Source organism: Canis lupus, chromosome 3, assembly GCF_003254725.2.
Source record: "Canis lupus dingo isolate Sandy chromosome 3, ASM325472v2, whole genome shotgun sequence".
NCBI lineage: Eukaryota > Metazoa > Chordata > Mammalia > Carnivora > Canidae > Canis > Canis lupus.
In genome coordinates, this window is record NC_064245.1 from 3,254,800 (window position 1) to 3,276,356 (window position 21,557).

Here is a 21,557-nt window from a genome sequence, read left to right on the forward strand (position 1 = left end):
TAAATTGAAATTTTCTCTACCAACAACAAATAAAGGAAATGAAAGGCAGAGATTGATTGCCATACATGTACAGATACATGGAAAGATAAATTTCCATGTATCTCCATTTGATGGCTATTCAGAGCACACTCCAGGCTGGTATCTTAGAATGGCTTATTTGTTAAATACTAGGAGAATTCAGTAACTGGCTGGGATTCAAATTGCTATGACATGTAAGTCTTTGCAATGTATTGTTTGTTCAAATAAACTGACAAGGAAATCTTTTAGGAACTAGAAACAGAAGGCCTCCCAGGTATAAAAGGAAAAACACTACAGTGAGCTCTTGGCTACTAAATACTTCTAAAACAAAGGAAAATGGCCCTAAGATATCAGTTTCTTGGCTTTGTGCAAATTCAGTCTGTCAGTACCTGGGCAGGACTCTTTCAATCATTCACTACCAGATATAAATTATAAAATGTACTATTATTTATTGCTTATAGAATATTGTCTTTTAAGAAATGTCTACCCCAAAGGGTAACTATGTAATGGTACTGTGCTGATGTTTAATTTTTATGTGTTCATTCATGATTAAGCCATCATTTATAGAATGCTTAGCATGTGCCAGGTAATGCTTTAGGCACTGGATAGATAGCAAAGAGCAAGACAATGTCTGCTGTCCTGGAGTTCACACTTTGAGGGATGGAACTGGGGGGTAGGTAGAGAAAACATGGCTGTTAAATAAATAAAGTGATGAATGAGAAAAATATCAGAGAGTGACTAGTGCTATGCCCAGGGAACCTAAGAGTCCCCACAATGGAGATGCGCTTGGCGTGCTGAAGGAACAGAAGGCAGATGAACGCTGTTGGAGAGAAGCCATAGGGTAGGAGGCGAGGTGGAACACCAGACTTGGAAAATCTAGGTATTGCATTAGAGTTTTATTCTCAGTGAAATGAGAAACTGTTGGAAGGATTTTAACCTGAGTAGTGACAGAATTGGAAGAACATTTAAAAATGAGGGTGGAGAACAGATTCCAGTGAGTCAAGGGTGGAAAGAAGATTTCCAGCTAGAAGGATTTTGAGTTGGAAAAAACATGATGGTAGCAGACTATGGCAAATGAGTGAAGATAGAATCAGTGGAAAGATCCTACATATAATTCACATTTGCTTCCATTCATTAATCAGTCATGAAACTTTTCTAAACAAAATTTTTAGCATGGGAACAAATTCCTATGAGAAAGTATTCCAACCCTGCCAAAGAGGTGGCAAAAGAACTAAAGTATCTTTGCCTCTTTGACATTTAAATCCTAAATGTGAGCCAAGCACTGTGACTTGTGCTTTATCTCATTCAATCCTCATTACAACCCTTTGGATTGATATTATAATTAGTCCTATTTTATGAAATAGGGAAACTGAGGTTTGGAGGTCCAAGATCATATAGCTACTAAAAGGTATCATCAGAACATGTAATCCAGGTCTGGTTCTACTGAAACCAGTAAATTTATACAGTAACTACAAATTTAATTAAACTGCTTTTCAAAACTGAAATGTGTGAGTGATTTGCTATAAATATCTAGAACTTTTTTTTCCCCTCCCATCATAATTTTACCAAGAACTCTAGATTTTACCATTGAATAAATATCAGGGTCCGGAGTACAAAACTTGAGTCTATAAGCCCTAACTGTGGAAGGGGATATAAAAAAGGGGACCAGTGGGCTGTCAGATGGGTCGTACATTTCTCATACTACCTCACCAAGCACTTACAGGACAGTCTTGAGCTGAGACTTGCTAAACAACCTACTTTGTGTTTTGATTTTAAAATCCCACTGATTTTATTTTATTTCAGTGCTTCCACCTTGTAGCCCTTTTTCTACAGCCTCTTTCAATACCCTTGAAGGTGGTATTGTTCAGGCCCTTATCACCTGGTGCCTCATCAAAATACTTTTGGTGGTGCTTTGTGGTTTATAAATCATCCTTCCACATTATTACCTCAACTCCCATAACAGTGTGAGATAGATAGATGGTTTGTTGATAAATATATCTTTTTTCACGTTTAAACATATTTGCAAGTGAAACAGGTTTTATACCCTGTGGCAATTTACAATCGCTATTGGCCAGATAGCAGTTGTAGTGCATTTGTCATTGACTATGTTAGCTCTTTCTGACATATTTTTCCTGGTAGTAGGATGGAATTCGCTGTTCTCAACTGCTATCTCCTAACAGACTGTTTAAGGAAGGAATATGAGTCCTGATTATGATCTTAAAACCTCTATTAAACACCCTGAGATGTTTTTCAGAAACAAAATTTTCAGAAAGAATGGGGCTTGAAAAAAATTGCAGTGACTTTAGTGGAACATTCTTAAAAAAAAGGATGCATCACCAATGCATCTGACCGCACAGGGGATAACGTACAGATAAAAACATGGGTGCAGAATACTCTGAATCAAAGAATGATCCAGAAGAGCTGCACTCCGAATGCAAAAAAGCTTTAGGAACACCTTAACCCACAGATTCCCAAACTTGCCTGGTTCACCACATTTCTAGGGTCTCAGTACTTTTTCATAACCATGAGGCCAAGAGAAATATCTAAGAGTTCCATTTATAAAATACTTAGGTCCAACAATTTAGTAGCCATTTGAAAATCTGAAAAAAATAATATTTTTGTTTCATTCTTTAAAAACTAGAATTATCTTCTAATGGAGTAGGTATGCTTTTGGGCACTGCACAAGTCTTAATCCTGTTCACACTCTTTTTGCATTACTTGCTTATTTTTATGAATATAATTGATATACATTATATTATTTTGAGGTATACAATGATTTATTATTAATATACTGCATGATGATCATGACAGTAAATCTAGTCAACATCCATTACCATAGTTATAATTTTTCCCTTATGATGAAGACTTTTAAGAATAACTCCCTTTGAAAAAAAAATCAACTCTCTTGGTAAACTTTCAAATATCCAATATAGCATTAACTATAGTTACCATGCTATACATTACATCTCCATGACTTATTTATTTCATAACTGGAAATCTGGTATTTGCTTTTTTCTCAGCAATGGCCAATACTTCAGCCTCACAAAATACAATGTCATCAAAAGGAATGTAGAATGTAGCCTGATCTAATGTTAAAATCAAGAATAACCTCAAACTCATAGTTGGTGCCGTGTCTAACCCATGTCCAAGTATCACTGTTTTCCTTTGAAAATATAAACCATCCCATGATATCACTCTAAGTTCCTCAAGGAGGCCTGCTACATGTTTTGGGAACTATGGCCTTAATCAATTCATTTGGCTCATATTTTTATAAATGCTCAAAAGTCATACATGATAAAAATAAAAACAATGTCCAAGTAAGTATATAAGAGCAATTCGATGTGCATAAAATAAAATTATAAAATGATACATCATTTTGTTACCATTTTACTGATAGGAATTTTTCTTTGGGGTACATAAGTGCTTTTTATAAGTGATGGAATCTTAGAGTCTATTTTCTAGATCATCAGGCATTAGACTCTGCATTTATCTCCTTGCCTCTAGGCACTTAGGCTGTACTTTGTTGCCAGATCAGTTCCCCTAACTCATAATTTTCATCATGTCACTTCCCCTTATCAAAATATTCCATAATTTGCCTTTGCCTGTACTATAAAATCCAGGTTTCTCAACATGACCAGTAATGCTCTCTGTGGTGTATTTTAGTGTACCTACTCTTTGTAGCTATAGCTTTTTACCTTTCAGGGCCAGAAGATTCAGCCGGTATCTTCTAATTGGTAAAGCACTTCTCCATTCTCCATTTCCCTGTTTATAAAATGAGAGTTTGGATTAGATCAGTGGTTCCTAGGCTTCTTTGGAAAAAAACAAAAACAAAAACAAAAACAACTGGAGACTGGCACAGGGTTGCCAGAGTTTGAGTCTATGACTAATTCTGATATTCATATAGTTAGTCTAGCTTAAGAGTATTGTGTTCCAGAGAAAGTGAATTATAACAACATAAATAATCAGGAAAAACTGAATAAAGTTAACCATAAAAGAATTCAGTTTGTTACCATCCTTGTTTTAGCTATGGACGTCATGGACTGCTGAGCACTGGTTCTCAGACCAGCATTTGAGACTAATGGATAATTCTTACTATTCAAATTGAAGCCTTAGACAAGGGCATCATATCACCTGGAAGATTGTCAGAAATGCTGAATCCAGAGTCTGCATTTTAAAGTGACTGCCATGCGACTGGTACACACGTTAGACCAGATGCTATCCAGCAGGATCGTTCTCTGTTACTCGTGATTCCCTTGTCTGGGCCTGGCACAGCTGCCAAACCAGGAACCTGCCCCATGACTTGCATCAAACTAACCTTGTACTGTTTTTCCATGTTTCTTTTTTTTTTTTTTGGCCACCTCCGTGCCCTCTTACCTGCTCTTCAATGGCTGATTCGGGTTTCATCTTTGCTCCTCTAAGCCTTCAGCTCTGTGTGATGTCAGGCAAGTTGATTTTCCAATCCAAGTCACAGTTTCCTCAGCCATGAAATGAGGATCATATCTATATCATAAGGCTGGTGAAAGATTAAATGAGCTAATATTTGAAAACTGGACCATTGTGCTATGCATCACAGGTCCTCAATAGGGAGTAGCTGCTATCGTTGCTGTCTTTGTTCTTATTGTAACCATAATACTAGTCTAACGTGCAAAATTCCCTTCCCCATGGGGCTTACTTCTTAATGGGCGCTGCTAAATTAATGTTTGTCAGGTACTGTAGTCACATCTTGATTTGCCAGGCAGCTCAGTGGGTCCCAAACTCTTTTCAAACTCTTAAGCACCTTGATTCCACGTATAATCCCTCGGCACGTGATGCACAGTAAGGATGCTCAGTGGATAAAAGAATTTTAGAAAAAAAAAAAAAAAAAAGAATTTTAGGAAGCCTCTCCGCTGTCTCTCTACCCTTCCAGTGTGAGGCTGCTGTGCTCAAGGCTGCTCAAGCACCTGTCTTGGAAAAAGGTGTTTCTAGTTCCAATCAGACACTGTTCTCTAAATTATGCTACATATCCCAGCTGTTTAATGTGGACGTTTGTACTTCTAGCCTCACTGTCTTTAAGTTGCCTTGTCATTGATGCTGATGGCTTCAGGGAAAAACTTAGAGCTGGAAAAAACACGCCAACACAGGCTGGTCCCGGGTGCATAGGTATTTGTCCATCACATATTATTATAATATACATTTGTTGTGACTTTCTGATGTGGCCTTTCTCATAGTGTCAGATGACTATCGTTTAAAAAAAGATCTTGGGGGACACCTTGATGGCTCAGGGGTTGAGCATCTGCCTGGAGCCCAGGTCGTGATCCCGGAGTCCTGGGATCAAGTCCCACATCAGGCTCCCCGCAGGGAGCCTGCTCCTCCCTCTGCCAGTGTCTCTGCCTCTCTCTGTCTCTCTGTGTCTCTCATGAATAAATAAATAAAATCTAAAAAAAAAAAAAAAAGATCTTGGAAACTTTTGGTTTAAATATAAAAATTATCTCTAAAGCAATTTCAGGGAAATAAAGGACTGCCTTATGGTTCCTTCTGGCCTTGTCCGCCCCATGATCTAATTGAGACCCATTCTTTTTCAATTAAATCACCAAATTTGTTTTGGTATATCTAATTAAGGTTAATACAATTTGTTATCTTTCTACCACCCCCTCTGGTAAGGCCAAAGCTGGTGCTTCTGGGAATCAGTTTCCTAAAACCAGGTCAGCAAGAGCAGAGAGGGCTTGGAAACTATGATTGCCTGGTTCATTGGAGCAGCCTAAAATCACCTCTCCTGCTGCAGTTGCCTGCCTCACTGTAGTCTCACCATCAATTTGCTGATATGCCTCTCTTTCTCTAATAAGGCCCAGTAAAGCTGCATGCCTTATCGAAAACACCCAAGTTCTCTACATCCTCAAATCCACCGTCTAAATCCAAGATGCTTGGGGACATCATTAATTCAGACATTTGACTGAACAGAGCCCTTTATCCTATTTTCCCCCCAACAGCAAGCTATACTAAGTGCAGGGTAGGAAAACTCAATAACTCATGGCAAATGCATTCATTTTACTTTTAAATTTCAATCACCAGGGTGAAGGGTCAAAAAAGGCCACGACAGAAATTCTTGCAGAAGAAAATCCCCCTGTTGCCCTGCAACCAGTCATCTTCCGGCTGAATAAATCATTACATTCTGTGGAACGTCAGCTCTGGCTGTAATCATGTGCTAAAGAGAAGGGCTTTTCTTTAGGGCTTCTATTTATTTTGGTCAGCTTGACAGATGAACAGCCTTTTCAAAACAGCGAGATTCATTAAAGAGTCATTCTTACGCATACACTCGGCGCTGGCCTGGGCCCACTGTGGGGATGAGTAGCTGCTGTGCTGCTGTGCGTGGTCCCCATCTGCAGCACACACACACCTCCTGGTCCCCTCCAAGGTCACCTGTGTGGCCGTCCACATCCTTCTGCTTTACTCTTTCTAGCAAGATACAAGATTTAAAAGACAAGGAGGATGGAGATTTTGACATTAATCTGTAGCAAACAGACAAAGGAGAAAGTCTTGCCTTTTACCTCTCCCCCATATGGCATAGGTTCGCTTACATCACCTGTCTTCCCCGACCACCTGTATACCTGAGCTCATCACCAGCGGCCTGCCCACCCCCCCCCCCGCCCCCGCATTGCTCTGAGACTCCCACACCGGTACCCAGGCTCCTTCCTGCAGTACATCTAATGACAATATATCCGCCCGCCCACCCCACACCATACCCTATGTTCTTGGCTAGAATTTATGCTAAAACAGTATTCTGAGGGATCCCTGGGTGGCGCAGCGGTTTGGCGCCTGCCTTTGGCCTAGGGCGCGATCCTGGAGACCCGGGATCGAATCCCACGTCGGGCTCCTGGTGCATGGAGCCTGCTTCTCCCTCTGCCTGTGTCTCTGCCTCCCTCTCTCTCTCTCTGTAACTATCATAAATAAATAAAAATTAAAAAAAAAACAGTATTCTGAAAAATAAATAAAATAGTATTCTGATTTATTCATGAAATTTGGGAAAAAGATAGCAGCTCATGGGGCTGGAAGGTCCTCCCATCTTCCTCTGCTCCTGCACGCCCGAACCTGGTGAGGGTCTTCACCATGACAACAGCCTCACTGTGCTCACAGTGAAGTGAAAGGAGAGGCATCTCACCTTCCATCTGGCCAGGAACAACGACGCTGTGGGAATGAAGACTCCTTAAGACTCTCAAACGTGTCCACGGGATTCTGGGGTGGAGAGAGGTATGGAGGAAAATCCTTTAACGAGTGAAGTGAAAAATTCAAGAACAGAAAGACTGAATACTTCTACAGCTTTGAACTTCTCCCTCATCAATTATTTTTCACTAGGACACATAACCAAGCAAGTTAAACACAACACTATTGCTTCTGTACCACATGTATTTCACGTAATCTTCAAGACAATCCTATGCAGCAGGTGTGGCTACTAATGCTTTTTTTTTTTTTTTTTTTTTTTTTCAGATAAGGAAACAGGTTTCAAAAGGCAAGTAACTCAGCCACAGTCACCCAGCAACTCTGATCTATGGCAAATGGCAAAGACCTTAGTTTCATGTTAGGATGGCTTCCTTCACAGGAGCCATTGGAGTGAATATGACAAATGTGGGGAAACTGATAATCCACAGAGGAGCTATTTTGGTAACAACTAGCTAGAGACTGGGGAATGGAAAAATTCTGCAGACTGGCTAACAGACTTGGAGGATCAGAATGTACATGAGGAATGAAAAGTTAAGAAAGTGGAAGAAATGAGAACTTTCGATTATTAGGGGAGAGATCAAGAGAAGAAACAGCTGGTCACACACTCTGCCTCGTCCTCTCTCCTCGTCTCTGTTACCTGTCCACAGCGACCAACTGGGCAAAAGCCCAGGCCCTTGATGACTCTTCAAAACCTGTAGGAACCTTACACACAACTTCTGGCCACAAACATAAGAAACCAGTTGGATTGGTCACTCCCAGTTTCAGGACTGTTCTTGCCTGTCCCAACCTTTCTGCTCCTGGGATGACCTGGGTGTTTCTCACTGTTTGGACCTGCCTCTGCTTCTGGATTCCACTTAGACTTCACTCCTCAGCTGCCTGATAAGACCTCTACCGGGTGTACCACTCATCCTCAAACTCAGCACTGACAAGCTAAACTACCTTTATTCCCAAATAACTTCTCCTGATGCCCCTGTTTCTCCAGTTGACTAGGTTTGAAAACAACAATTATCTTTGATGCCTCATTATCTTGTCCACAAAATTCAGCCAATAACCAATTGATATGACTTACAAAATGTCTCTAATCCATCATCTTTCAAACATCAGGGCCAGCCCTTCTAGTTCATATCCTCATTTTCTTTTTCAGACATTATCACTGGTTCCTCTCGTCTCTCATCTGACTTTTCAGTCACTCTCATCTATTCCTTGTCCCCCATCCTGGGATCAGATCATTCTGGAACGGCTCTAATCATGGTATTTTTCTGCATAAAAATGTTTAATGGCCCTCCATTGCTAAATCAGGTGGATGCTCTTCAGAATACTTTCAGAGCCCCCAAAATACATCCCCAGGAGGAGACATCTGCAATTTTTCCTCCCCAGAAGCCAGTTCTTTTCTGGTAAGTGCCTTTAAGGTTCCTTGTGGGGACCCCCTCCTCCCTAATCCATATGGTTTGGTTGGCACTGATCCCTCTTCTTGGCGCTAGAAGTGGACATGTGACGTATCCTCCGAGATACAGTAATTGGTTCAGGGAGAAGCAGAAATGACTTAAATCAGAACAATGAGTCTCTATTCTGAAGCTTTTGCCCAAACATTTGAGAGAGAAGCTCATTTTCTGTGGAAACTGTTAGAAATAACAATGATAAAAGATTGGAGCTGCCAGCAGTTGACAAGTATAACATGATAATGAAGCCAACAGAGAGAAAAGAGGTGAAATTTGGAGAGCAAAATGGGGGTCCCTGGGTCCAGCTTTACTGAAGCCAGAGCAAGCCCTTGTCCTTCCAGTGAAGTGGGCCGATGCATGTCTTTCTGAGCTTTGCCCAGTTTTACTTATGCAGCAGTGACCTTCAACCTAAAGAATTCTGACCTGTACAGCTTCCACTTATCTTTTCAAAAGTACTTCCTCCTGCCCTTCCTCCTGCCCTTCCACAATTATGCTAAACTACGTGCTCTTGTCTTAAAGGTACAATGATTTTACATATTCGTGCTTTTGCTCCTGCTGTCCTATCTGGAACATAGTCCATAGTCTGCAGCCATCTCCACAAGCCCAATCTTTCAAGGTCTCTTTCAGATGATAACTCCCATCTGGTGTCTCTTCTGCCTTTCAGCCACATGGAGTGTTGTCCCCACTCGAATCACCCCATTGCCACTGAGCCTTCTATGCCGTTAAAGATTTAACATTCTTCACCAGTGACCCACGTTAGATGTTCAATAAACTCACGTGAATTAAGTCAAACTAAATAGGAGGGGGCTTTCCACATAGAAATGAAGTGAACACTTGTTGGATAGAATTGACTTTAAGTCCTGGGGGAAATTATAGGAAAGAGCTTATCCTTCTTACATTATACCTCGTTTTTGTTTCTTCCAAAAGATAGGGAGACATTTTCACTGCTACTTCCTCAACCACACATGCCAGTATAAACTATAATTTTGCAGCATAAAAGCACTGTAGTTTGAACCTGTGGGAAACAGTGGTACTTCTGGTTACAGGAGGGCATTTTATTTACTTTAATACTGGTTGCTTCCTTTTACACAGAGACTTTGTTTTTCTTTTGTTGGTGTCATTATGGTGCTGGTGTTTGGGTTTTTTTCCTCAAATTCAATATTGTAGATTTATTTCACTAATAATATCAGTATTTCTGAAGTTTTTATATGGCTTTCATCTTTAGTTCTGCAATTCTTTGAGCCTTGTTGGTTTTACTGTGGCACTATTTGAAAGGAATATTCCCTTCCATTTGGTGTTTATATAACACCTGCCAGTTGATATTCTAAATGATTTTCAGCTCAAAGTAACTGCATTATATAGTCTGGCTGAAGAGGGGCTCTTTCTATAAATGCTAACCTGAGTGGTTAAACACAAAAAACCAATCCAATGCCTTAAGTCTCTTTTCTTTGTGATGCCACAGACCCACTTTTGGCCCCTTAAGTTCAAATAGTGACTTTGATGTCACAAAAACACAACCTATGGAATCAGACTGCGAATTCAAAAGAAATCTTAGGAGTGAAATCCAGACTTTCCTTTCTCCCCTCACTCCCATAGGCTACATCTCCTTGAAGAGCTAGATGCTTTACAGTTGAACAGGAAAAAAAAAAAGAATCAGAGAATATATGTTTGTCTTGGTAAGTAGCTTAGAAAAGAAACTCTAGGGCAGCCCAGGTGGCTCAGCGGTTTAGCTCTGCCTTTGGCCCAGGGGCTAATCCTGGGGACCCAGGATCGAGTCCCAGGCCAGGCTCCCTGCATGGAGCCTGCTTCTCCCTCTGCCTGTGTCTCTGCCTCTCTGTCTCTCATGAATGAATAAATAAAATCTTAAAAAAAAAAAAAGAAAAAAGAAACTCTAGATAGTCTATGCTCTTGTCCATATTCAGCTCATAGTATCAGTGGGAAATGTTTCTCTTACTGACACTGAAGCATGGGGAACTTGGTAAGTTTGGGGTTTATATGTATGTGATGTGCACTTCTGATCTAAAATGTTTACTATTTCTACACATGATTTTACAAGCAATACATATTCACTCTTTAAAAAGCATGACCACAATGAAATACTATAACTACCTTATGGGTAAAATTTAAGAAATTTGGCATTCTGTATATCAGAGAAGATGTAGAGCAACAGCATGTTTCATATGTTGCAAGTAGGAGTATTAACTGGTTCAACCAGTTTGGAAAATAATTTGGCATTATCTTGTATACTTGAGTGTTCACATACCCTGAGGCATGAAACTATACTCCTTAGTATGTACCCAAAGAAACATGCACCAGGAGTTAGTTTTATACAAGAATGTTTACAACAACCTTGTAACAGCAGGAAAAAAAAAACAAAAAACAAAAACAAAACCTGGAAACAAACAAAATGCCCAGAAACAGGAAAATGCACAAAATTAATTATTAAATACTATATGACACTGAAAATGAATGAATTTTAACTACATGCATAGCATACATGAATCTTAGTAACACGCTGTTAAATGAGAAAAGCAAATTTTAGACTACATACAACATGATACCATTTAAGCAAAGTTCAAAAACAATATTTTGATTAAGTGTACATCCATATAATGAATAAGAAAGCAAGATAATGATAGACCTCAACTTTAGAAAAATGCATATTTCTGGCAGGAAGTCAAGAGCATGCCATGGGGAGGAAGACATAGGAGAATCAAATCATTGTTAATGTTCCAATTCTTGGATCGTGTGGTGGTTTGTGGGTGTTTGTTACCAGAAAATAAAAGAAAATGAAAGAGAGCTATGAATGGACCAATGATGGTAGTGTAACACTAAGCAAGATTTAAGGTGAATCCAATTCTATGCATTAAAGTTCATAGTTAAAAACTAAAGGACAACAAATAAACATAAAGATAAAAAGGAAAAATACATCACCTGAAACCTTTCATTTTTAGGTAGTGGAAAACTCAACTACAGTGGCTTAAACAGAACCAGATTACTTATTCTTACTGTATAGGACTTTCATTTTCATGAAAGGCTAAAACCAAAGACGCATGCTGACCAAGGCTGTCCTCTTTTGAAAGGATTCCCCAAAGCCCCATCTAGCTTCTATTGGTCCATTCATTTACTTTTTATCTCTGCTTTTACTGCTCCTGCTCCTCCCACTACCTTCTCTCTACTTTCCCTCTCTTTTCTCCGTGGCTCCTATTTATTGCCCCTCATTGCTCCTGAGTATTCATGACTTCAGTGTCTTACCTTTCCTCTTTGTGCACTGCACTTTGTTCCTGAAATGAACGGTTCATTCTAATGCCGTGAGTTCAGAATTCCTATATAGCTAAAGCTCACATTCTGGACCCCTAAAGTGTCTGCAACCAGTGGATTTATTGATTAGCTACCCTCGTTCATTTCCCTGGGGCTACATGTAACAGTGAGCCCCCTTTGGGATGATCTCTTCTGAAAAGGGTTGAGGGCATGGCAGACAGTCTAAAGCTTGACCCGTCAAAGATGAGCCAGCTCATAATGGAGAGCTGACATAGCCTAGAAGAGCATATAAATGGTAAAGAAGAGGGAGAACTTCTACATCCTTCTGGTAATGGGAAATGTTATCAACTCTTTTTAGAGAAATGTGTAAAGGATTCTTGAAGGAGGTTTTTTTTTTATTTTTTTAAGAGGAAAAGAAAGGATGAATCTCACATATTATTATGGGTATTTATCCCTCTTCAGGTATCTTTACTGTCATTTCTATGAGACACTGGAGAGGAGAAGTAAATACAGGTTTTCAGTCAACTTCCTGAACCAGAACCTGGCTTCTGCATTTTAATGAGCTTAGTTCATTTCAACATCAGTTGCATCCTTAAAAGCAATACATTTTCACAAAATAACCCTTCTTACTGCTCTGGTATTATACTGAACAAGAACTTTAAAAGAGGTGAATTTTGGGAAAGGCAAAGTCTGAACACTACTGCAGACAACTGAGTCAATGGGCTAATTTGTTGCCTCGCTATATGGGGAAGAACTCATCCCCTGGAAACTTTGCTGTGACTGACCATCAATGGGTTTTTCCTGATATATTGTGCACCTGGGAAAGAAATGAAGACTAATTTCTAGACGGCTGAATCCTCTTTTCAAGATGGGTTGAAGTGGGTAATAAAAATCTAGAAACTCAGCTCAGGTGGGCCAGTAAGTAGCATTTGTGTCTTGTTAATTATCTTAGTGTTATCTTTTTTTTTTTAAGTCAGCAGTTGGTATTGATGTCATCATAATACAACCACAGAACAAGCAGCAGCAAAATCCTCAAAAAGGTGGTAATGAATGTAAATGCTTCTTGCCTCATCTCTTACGTTCTTTTTCTCCTCAGTGGAGGAAACTTGCTTAGCTAGTTCTTCTCTAAAAGATGGTATACATTTGCAGGGCAGGTACAAGAGGGTCAATATTTAGCCTTTGGCTATCAGATGGGTATTTAATCTGAGCAAAGACGGTGGCCCATTTGAGATTTCAATACATGATCTTGCCTCTAATCCATGGACCCTATATGGGGAAAAATCAAACAGGCCACCAGAAAGTAACTATCTACTTAAATATTTATTTACTATTTTCTGTAGTGTGTTCAGTGTTATGGCATGTGTTGAGGATGAAGGAGTAGAATGGGATCAGCAATCAAAAAGTAGAAACATCATTTATTAACTGGCAATCAGGTAGATAAGATAGATAATGAAGCAAACTGTAAGGTGAATGCCAGTAGTTCTCAGCCTTAACTATGCATTGGAATCACTTGAGGGGGAGCTTTAAAAACTCCCCAGTGCTGGTATTGATTATACGACGTACTTAACATAAAGTATTTGTCCAGTGAGGACTAGGAGTCTTAGTGCTTGTTTTCAACATTAGCAACATATTTGGAGTCACCTGGAGGACTTTTAAACGTCCTTGCACGGGCTCAGTAAGATGAGAATATCTGTGGGTAGGAAACAGCAATTAGGATCTCTTAAAGTTCTTGAAGGTTGAGAACCATATCCTTAGAGAAATTTACAACAAGGGAAAAAAAAATAACGTTCTGGTGCAGTCAAGAGGATCCCATGAAAAAGGGCAGAAGATGTTTCTGGCACAAAATAAGGGGGCAGACTTTCATGTGGAGGTAAGCAAAGGCACAGAGCTGGGACAGATACTGGTGGGACCCAGAACATATGCTAGACAACAGTTGGAAGCTCTTAAGAGGAGTGAAAATACATTTGGAAGGACAAGGTGAATTTAAAAAGGGATTTAAAAGACATACTGTGCACCCATTAGAATGAAGAAAACCCCAAACACTGGCAATACCAAATGCTGGTGAAGACGTGGAACAATAGGAACTTTCATTCACTGCTGGTGGGAATGCAAATTGGAACTTTGAAGACAGTTGGGTGGTTTCTTACCAAAAACAAACAGACCAACCATATTTTTCATACATTTCAGCAATTGCACTCTTTGGGATATGCTCAGATGAAAACTTATGTCCCCACAAAAGCCTACACACAGATGTTTACAGCAGCTTTATTCATAATTGTAGAAACTTGAAGTGACCAAGATGTCCCTTGGTATGTGAATGGATAAATAAACTGTGGTACATCCAGACAATGGAGTATATTATTCAGTGCTAAAAAGGACAAAAAGACATGGAGGAAACTTGAATGCATATTACTAGGTGAAAAAAGCCAATCTGGAAAGGCTGCATGATATATGAGTCCAACTGTATGACATTCTGGAAAAGGCAAAACTATGGAGAGAGTAAAAGGATCTGTGATAGCCTGAATTGGGGAGGAGACAGGGGATAAATAGGCAGAGAATAGAAGATATTAAGGGCAGTGAAACTATTCTATATGCTACTACAATGGTAGATATATGTCATTGTACACTTGTCAAAATCCAAAGAATGTGCAACATCAAGAGTCAGCCCTAATATAAACTATGGACTTTGGGTGATAATGTGTTAATGTAGGCTCATCAATTTTTTTTTCTCATCAATTTTAATAAATCATCCCTTTGGTGCAGGCCGTTGATAGTCGGGGGGCGGGGTGGCTGTACATGTATGAAGTCGAGGAATGAATGGGAACTCTTGATCATTTCTGCTGAATTTTGCTGTGATCCTAAAACTACTCTAAAAAAAAATAGCATATTTTTTTTAATGGGGGAAAAAGTCAGGATGAGGAGTTGAAGGTTTAAATTAGAGGCAGCAGGGTGCTCTTACGCTTCTTGAGCAGGGAACATGTGTTAAGAGTAAGGTTTTTGAGAACTTTTGCGGCACTGGGGTGGCTCAGTCTGTTAAGTGTCCCAGCTCAGGTCATGATCCTGGGGGTCCCAACCTGTGGGAAAGGGCTCCCTGGTCAGTGAAGACTCTGCTTCTCCCTCTCCCTCTACCCCATCCCATTCTTGCTTGCTATCTTAACAAATAAAATCTCTTCAAAAGAAAGGGAGACTTTTGCCACCATGCATAGAGAGGACCAAAAGAGCAAGATGCTATAGCAGTAATGTGAATGCTAAATGATGAGAGAGGGTTGAAGATTTGGTGATAATCTTAGACTCAATGGGAAGGAAGTCTTAATATTGACATCTCCTCATCTTGAACCCTATGGTTCTCTTTTCATTAAATGATAAGTAAAAGCGGGGCTGGAATTATCTAAAAAGGGAAGGAGAAAAGTATGAAAGGAGAGCTGAAATGTGTACTAGGCTCTGAAAAAATCTGCACTTCAGAATGAGGCAAGAAGGTGGCATATGGGAAGCACTTGAGTACATTAAAAGCCACCATGTGAATTATTTTAAAAATCTAATTTGCAAAGGCCATTGGCATTGCTTGGGTGCATTTGTAAATCAGGCAGTCGCTAAGTCATCTTGAACAGCTAAAGCTGTAATTTCCATGAAAAGGCTCAAAATATTAAAACATTAATTGAAAAAGAGCGCTTTGAAAATCCTGTTTGCAGAGTTCATTCAGCTGGGCAGGATAGGGTCAGGCTAGTTTTTCATCTGCAGGATAGGCTAAGCCTTTTTGCATGATTGCCTCGGAAAACAAATCCTTCATATTGTAAATGAATGACTCCTTGGTCTGTTTGCTTTATTAAAGTCTATTGCAGTCCTTTTTATTTATTATGCTCTCAGTTTCTACTAAACTCTCAAACTTGAATATAAAATGTCCCGTGTTATTTAATCTGCTAGCTATTGTTTATCCCCTCATCTCATGAAGCCAGGGATGGCAGACTCAGCTTTTATTGTAACGGCCGTAAAGTGCCTGTGGCATCTGCGGTGGGGATCAGCCTGGCAGGACAGGGGTCTGCTGTTCCTGCTCTTCTCCTGTGGGCTGGCAGGTGGGCATAGATGCTCCCCAAGCGCTCCCTCCCCAACAGCTCCTGCCAAACCTTAGATCACCTTTACAGAACAGAGGGTAACTCAATGCCAGCAACTCACACAGGCTAATCTTTCCTCTGAGGCAGTTGACAAAAGCTGCTGAGAACAGGAGATTGACTCTGAGCTCCCTCTCTGAAGGTCTCTGCTGTTTCAAGGTCAGGTAGGTAATGCACACAGTATCTTAATTAGAGCAGATGCTACAAAGCCTGGAAGGGAATGGGAAAAAAGGAAAGCAGAACTGTGTGCCTGTCCTACCTAGTCCAGGTATTTTACATTAGCAGAGTTTATTCTCTTACCATCCTAGGAAAGAAGAATCATTATTTCCCCCTCATTTTATAGGTGAAAAAAATAAAGGTGTAAGGAAATAAAAGAAGGCAGGCATGCAGGTAAGTTAGGAGTAAATGGTAGAACTGGGGGGTTGATCTAGGTCCACCCACCTTCAGACCCTGAGTACTTTTCACTCCACTAACTGTCTTGGTTCTGTTACCAGGCCTGTCTGGACCTGCCAGTGCTCTGCGTGACCCATTCCTGCATTACGTATGAGGTCCTTGCCTGAAGAGCAGAGCCCAAGGACTGGCCCATGCAAAGTTACTTCTCTGTCACTTCCAGACTGCAGGTCAGCTGGGAAGTCCTCATTCTTGTCACATGCACGGATTTTTGTCAGTGGTAGGATTAATTTAGCTCATTAAGCACCTTCCCATTAGGCTTGTGGCTTAAGTGAGGTGTCAAAATTTGAAGACTAATATTTTATGAATTGCACTGATGTGCTACTTCTTTGATCCCTTTTCATAGACCATGTTACGGCCATCTGGACACTTCCTTCTCTTGGAGTTTTTGGGACAGCAGCCAAAGCCAAGTACAGAATGCTGAACAGATCAATATAGTTAAACACATTACCATAATCCAAAGACATTAAAACGTCAATACCTCATTCCCCTGACGAAGCTTATATCAAACAGAAGGCTCGATGGCACAATAGATAGATTCATTAGGCTTTCACCTTTGGGAATGGATTTCAACACGGCTTAGGTCACTTGAAAAAGATGAGTTTCATCGTGTTAACTTTGCCAAACTTTGTTTATTGGCATTTGGGCTCCAATCACAATCCGATTACGTTGGCAGCTTTTCCTTACAAAAGGGGTGCTCTCCACACTTGTCTCATCCAACACAGGAATTCATTTGAGCTCTGTGTGACTAGTATTCTGTTCTATTAAAAACACCTGCAAACATCAGACTGTGAAGCTTCACACATAACATATCAGTATATTAAGCCAAGACAGAAAGAATTTTAAAACTCAATGAATATTTCTCTAGCACTTAATTTCTGTGCACAGCACTGTTCTAAGTGCTGGAGGTGGAATACGGGCATGCAACAGACTAGGAGCTTCCTCTACAGAATTTATGCTGTAGTTGGGGAGACAGACAAGCATATATATGCATAGAGTAATCTCAGGTAACTACGGATGCTATGAAGGAAGCAGACCTGGAAATGTAAAGTAGGGTGGTGAGGGCAAGGCTTGCTGAGAAGCTGGATCCAATATGTGGGGAGAGGACGCATGAAGAGGTTCAGAAGTTATGGAGAGGCATCCTATGGAGAATAGTAAGTACAATGGACTGGGGTAAGAATGAGCTCAGTGGATGTGAGGAATTGAAATAAAGCCAATGAGGACCTTAAAGTCAAGCTGAAGTTGGCTTGGGCTAGGTCATGCAGAGCCTTTCTAGACATGGTGAAAGACACGACGAGTCACTGCAAGGTTTAAAGTCAGGAAGTGACATAATTTTTTTATTATTTCACTCACTGTTTTAATATTTATTATCATTAATCAGGATTCGTATTTAGGATAAAATTGTTCTGGCTATGGCAGCAGTTCCCAGCACAGGGTGGTTCTGCCCCCCGGGAGACATTTGTCAATGTGTGGAGACCCTTTTTGGTCATCACAATTGGGGAGTGCTACTGACATCTAGTGAGATGCTGCTAAACATCCTAAGATGCCCAGGATAGCTCCCACGACGAACAGCTAGTCTAAAATATCAGTAGTGCTGTCGTTGAGAACCCCTGAGCTACGTATGGCATAGAGAATAGATTATTTGGGAAGAAGGAAAAGTGGAAGAAATTACGGTTATTTGGACTAGAATGTCAGCAGGAGGGTTGGAGAGAGGTAAAGTGACACAGGATATATTTTGGAAATAAAGTTGATGGGACTTGCTGATAAAATTGGCTGTAAGAAATAAGGGAAAAAAAATGAGTCAAGGATGACTCTCATGTTTTCATCCTCAACAACTGGGTAGACAATGCAGTCAGGCATTTATTTACCAAGATGGGACAGAACAGACAAGGAATAGTTTGAGAAGGGAAAGATCGAGGCTTTTATTTTGGGCATGTTAAATGTAAGACCGGGTAGACAGACTTCCCAGACTATCAAGGGAGCAGCTGAGTATATGAATCTGAAACTAGGGGTCAGTTATTCAGCATGTAGATGATATTTAAGTCCGTGGGACTGAAGAGGATGGCTAGGAGGAACAGAGGGGCCGGTGCTGACCCCTCCAATATTCAGGGGCCAAACTGAGGAAGGAGATCAGCAGTGTACACTGAGGAAGAGGTGTTAGGGGAAACCTAAGCAGGCGAATGTGGTATTCTTGGGAGATAAGGAAGGAAAGGGTTTGCAGAATGGAGCTGTAATCTATGCTGAATGTTTCTGAGAGGTCACATAAAACAAGAGGGAGAGAGAAAAAAAGACCTTGAATTTGGCTGGCTCAATTTGGCCAATAAAGTAGTGAAGATTACAGTAGCTCTGGTGACGTGGCTGAAATTGAGCCCTGATTGGAGTGGGTTGAAGAGAGTAGGTTCAGAAGATGTAATCAAAGAATATGAATTCTTTCAAAAAATATTGCCAAAAAGAGGAGACAAATGGGATGGCGACAGAATTCCAATTGTAGTACAACAAAGAAGTGGTGTTTTTTTTTCTTATAGGATCCTTTCCTTGTAAATCACAACGTATTATGTTTACTTATGAAATTAACCTGTAGTAACTGAAACAAATAATTTCATGATTTTCTAGGTGTCGGTTTATAAGACATGCATTTTATCAAAAGTAGAACTCTTTCATGAATGAAACTAAAACAAAACATTCCAGAACCACTGAAGAAGTGCCAAAGCTTCAGAATAGTAGTTTTTCTAAGAATGTATTTGGAAAACTACTACACTAAGTTTATTTAATTTAAACAACAAAATTTCATGCACTGGTCAGAACGGGGATAAACTTGTTCTCCCAGTAAAGCTCCTTCTCCTGTACCTGAAATTATAATGTAGCAAGATTTTAATCTTGGTGCTGTCACTTCTTAGTTCTTTGGCTAAGTTGCTTCATGTTTTGACACATAGATTCCTCATGTATAAAACAGTAGAAGCTAATGTGAAGATGAAATGAAATAATACATGCAAATTGTGTGTGTCCCACATGGGACCCATCCTGGCATCTTGACTCCAGGACTTTCTGACTGAGGCTAGCCTTGCAGTGACTTTGTGCTAGAACATCATACATGATGGCAGCGCTGGTCATCTTGGGGAGTTCTGTTTTTTTGTTTTTTTTTTTTTTGAGGGGAGGGGAGTTCTGTTTTTTTCCCTGCATCTCACCTTTGATGTTTTCCCACCTGAGCTACTACACAGTCCAGAATGCAATGGAATTTGCATACACTTGCTGCCTATTACCCCGAAGTATCTAAACAACATTAACACCTAAGCAAGATTTGTTTCTGTGGTTTTTGGATTTCAGTGTATGAAACACTGTGGATTACCAAACATGTAAGCTGTGATGACTTTGAAGGAAGGACCCCAAATTTTCAGTTCAGAGTTTAGATATAGCCAGGAACAGAAGCAGTTACTCTTTCTCAATCATCCATCCACAAACAGAAGATTTCTCTAAGAAATAAGGAGAAAAAAAGACCAAAAATCGCAACAGTAACTCTTGAATTATTTATGAGTGGAAGAACAACTCTCTTCAAATCTAAAAAAAAAAAAAAAAAAAAGTGCTACTGACCTAACATTAATATTTTTGAAGAGAAAAGAACTTACTTGCTGATTGTATTTTCTTGTCAAAAAGAGTATTGCTAGGAGGAATCCAAAAAGACAAGGAAATTGTAATAATGAAATCTTTGTATAACTTAAGTAAAGCAATCAGGCCCCATACACCAGACCACAGGCCTCTAGAGTTCACCAGTTCAGAAGAATGACATATTCACAAACGTATCACTAGGATGGGCTAAAGGTTTCTGGTTTTGTTTTTTATTTTTAGAAAATGCTAGGAATATCTGCCAAACAGTGTTCATCTTTCTGTGTTTCCAATAAATAGATGCTGATAACTCACTCCAAATCCCCAGAATTTTTTCTGACCGTAAGTATTTTGGAAATTTCTTTTATTACTAAGTTGCCTAGAGTTTCCTCTGTCTCTATGAATAAATACATCTAGGAATTTGATATGAATGTCTCAATAATTGTCTCAGTTTTAACTTATTACTGTGCAGTTCCCAAGTTCTATCCAGTACTTAACTGATTAAAATGAACAAAAGACATCACTAAGAAAGCCAGAGGCCCACTTTCTCCTCAGCAATGTCTACTCCCAGGGGTCATCTAGATCATCATTCCACCTCTAGATATTTAGAAGCGAATACACAAATAGGGAGCCCACGCTGATTCCAGTCTGAATGGCTCTAAATCCATCCCCTGAAGCCACACAGAACCAAACTAATTTCCTTTAATAGGCAGGCATTGCCCATGATGCAACTCAGGTCAGCTTAGTACAGAGTGAGGGGCTAGGGGCATCAGAGGATGAAAAGGAGCTGGTTGATAATGGGTAGGTGACCAGGCATAAGGGGAACCACCCTTGTTTAACCTGTGAGAAGAGTACAGGTGAGTGGGGATTGCAGGAGTAGACAATGTCTTTTTTAATGCTAAACACTTTTCAAGTCATGGTTTAAACCCTATGCACAGACTGAAGGATGTATGTGATTTCAGTCCCAGTTATAGTTGTTACCAAGTGAGTTTCACACATTTGTTCTTTCTAGTCTCAAATTTCTCACTACCAATCTGCATTTCTTACCTTGGAGCCTAAACATCCCAGAACACCACCTAGGTGAATATCCTGAGCTGTGCCTAACAGAGGAGGGATAACACCCTTGTATTAGAGGAAAGATGGTCATAGAGATTCTGACGTATGTTCAGCAACCTTCCTAGGGCAGTTTCCACAATGATGAATCTTGTCTTCAAACATGGACCTCATTTGGGCTTTTGAAATATGAAGTCTGTGCCAAGCAGGACCAATCAGAATCTGGCAACAGTTTCTGCCATGCAAATCTCTTTTATATAAATTGTCTTTTTAGGGAGCTTCCAAACTCATGGAAGTGGTCAGTGATTACAGAAATTCCACAATCCTTCCCACATTTCCAGCATCTTCAGTACAAAATCTCTGATATAGACATTAACAATGAAGCAGCAGAAAGAGAAATTAAGAAAACAATCCCATTTAAAATTGCACCCAAAAT

At 40.0% G+C, this 21,557-nt stretch overlaps 1 long non-coding RNA gene across 1 annotated transcript in view; it reads right to left on the reverse strand.

The window, feature by feature from the left end:
• LOC112653583 (uncharacterized) overlaps positions 1-21,557 on the reverse strand; it is a 189,476-nt gene that overhangs the window by 37,464 nt on the left and 130,455 nt on the right. The window contains exons 3-6 of the long non-coding RNA XR_007409540.1: positions 7,154-7,227; positions 6,303-6,450; positions 4,393-4,531; positions 3,714-3,780 (exon numbers count right to left, since the gene is read on the reverse strand). This is a non-coding gene — a long non-coding RNA (uncharacterized LOC112653583). The remainder of the gene's footprint in view (positions 1-3,713; positions 3,781-4,392; positions 4,532-6,302; positions 6,451-7,153; positions 7,228-21,557) is intronic.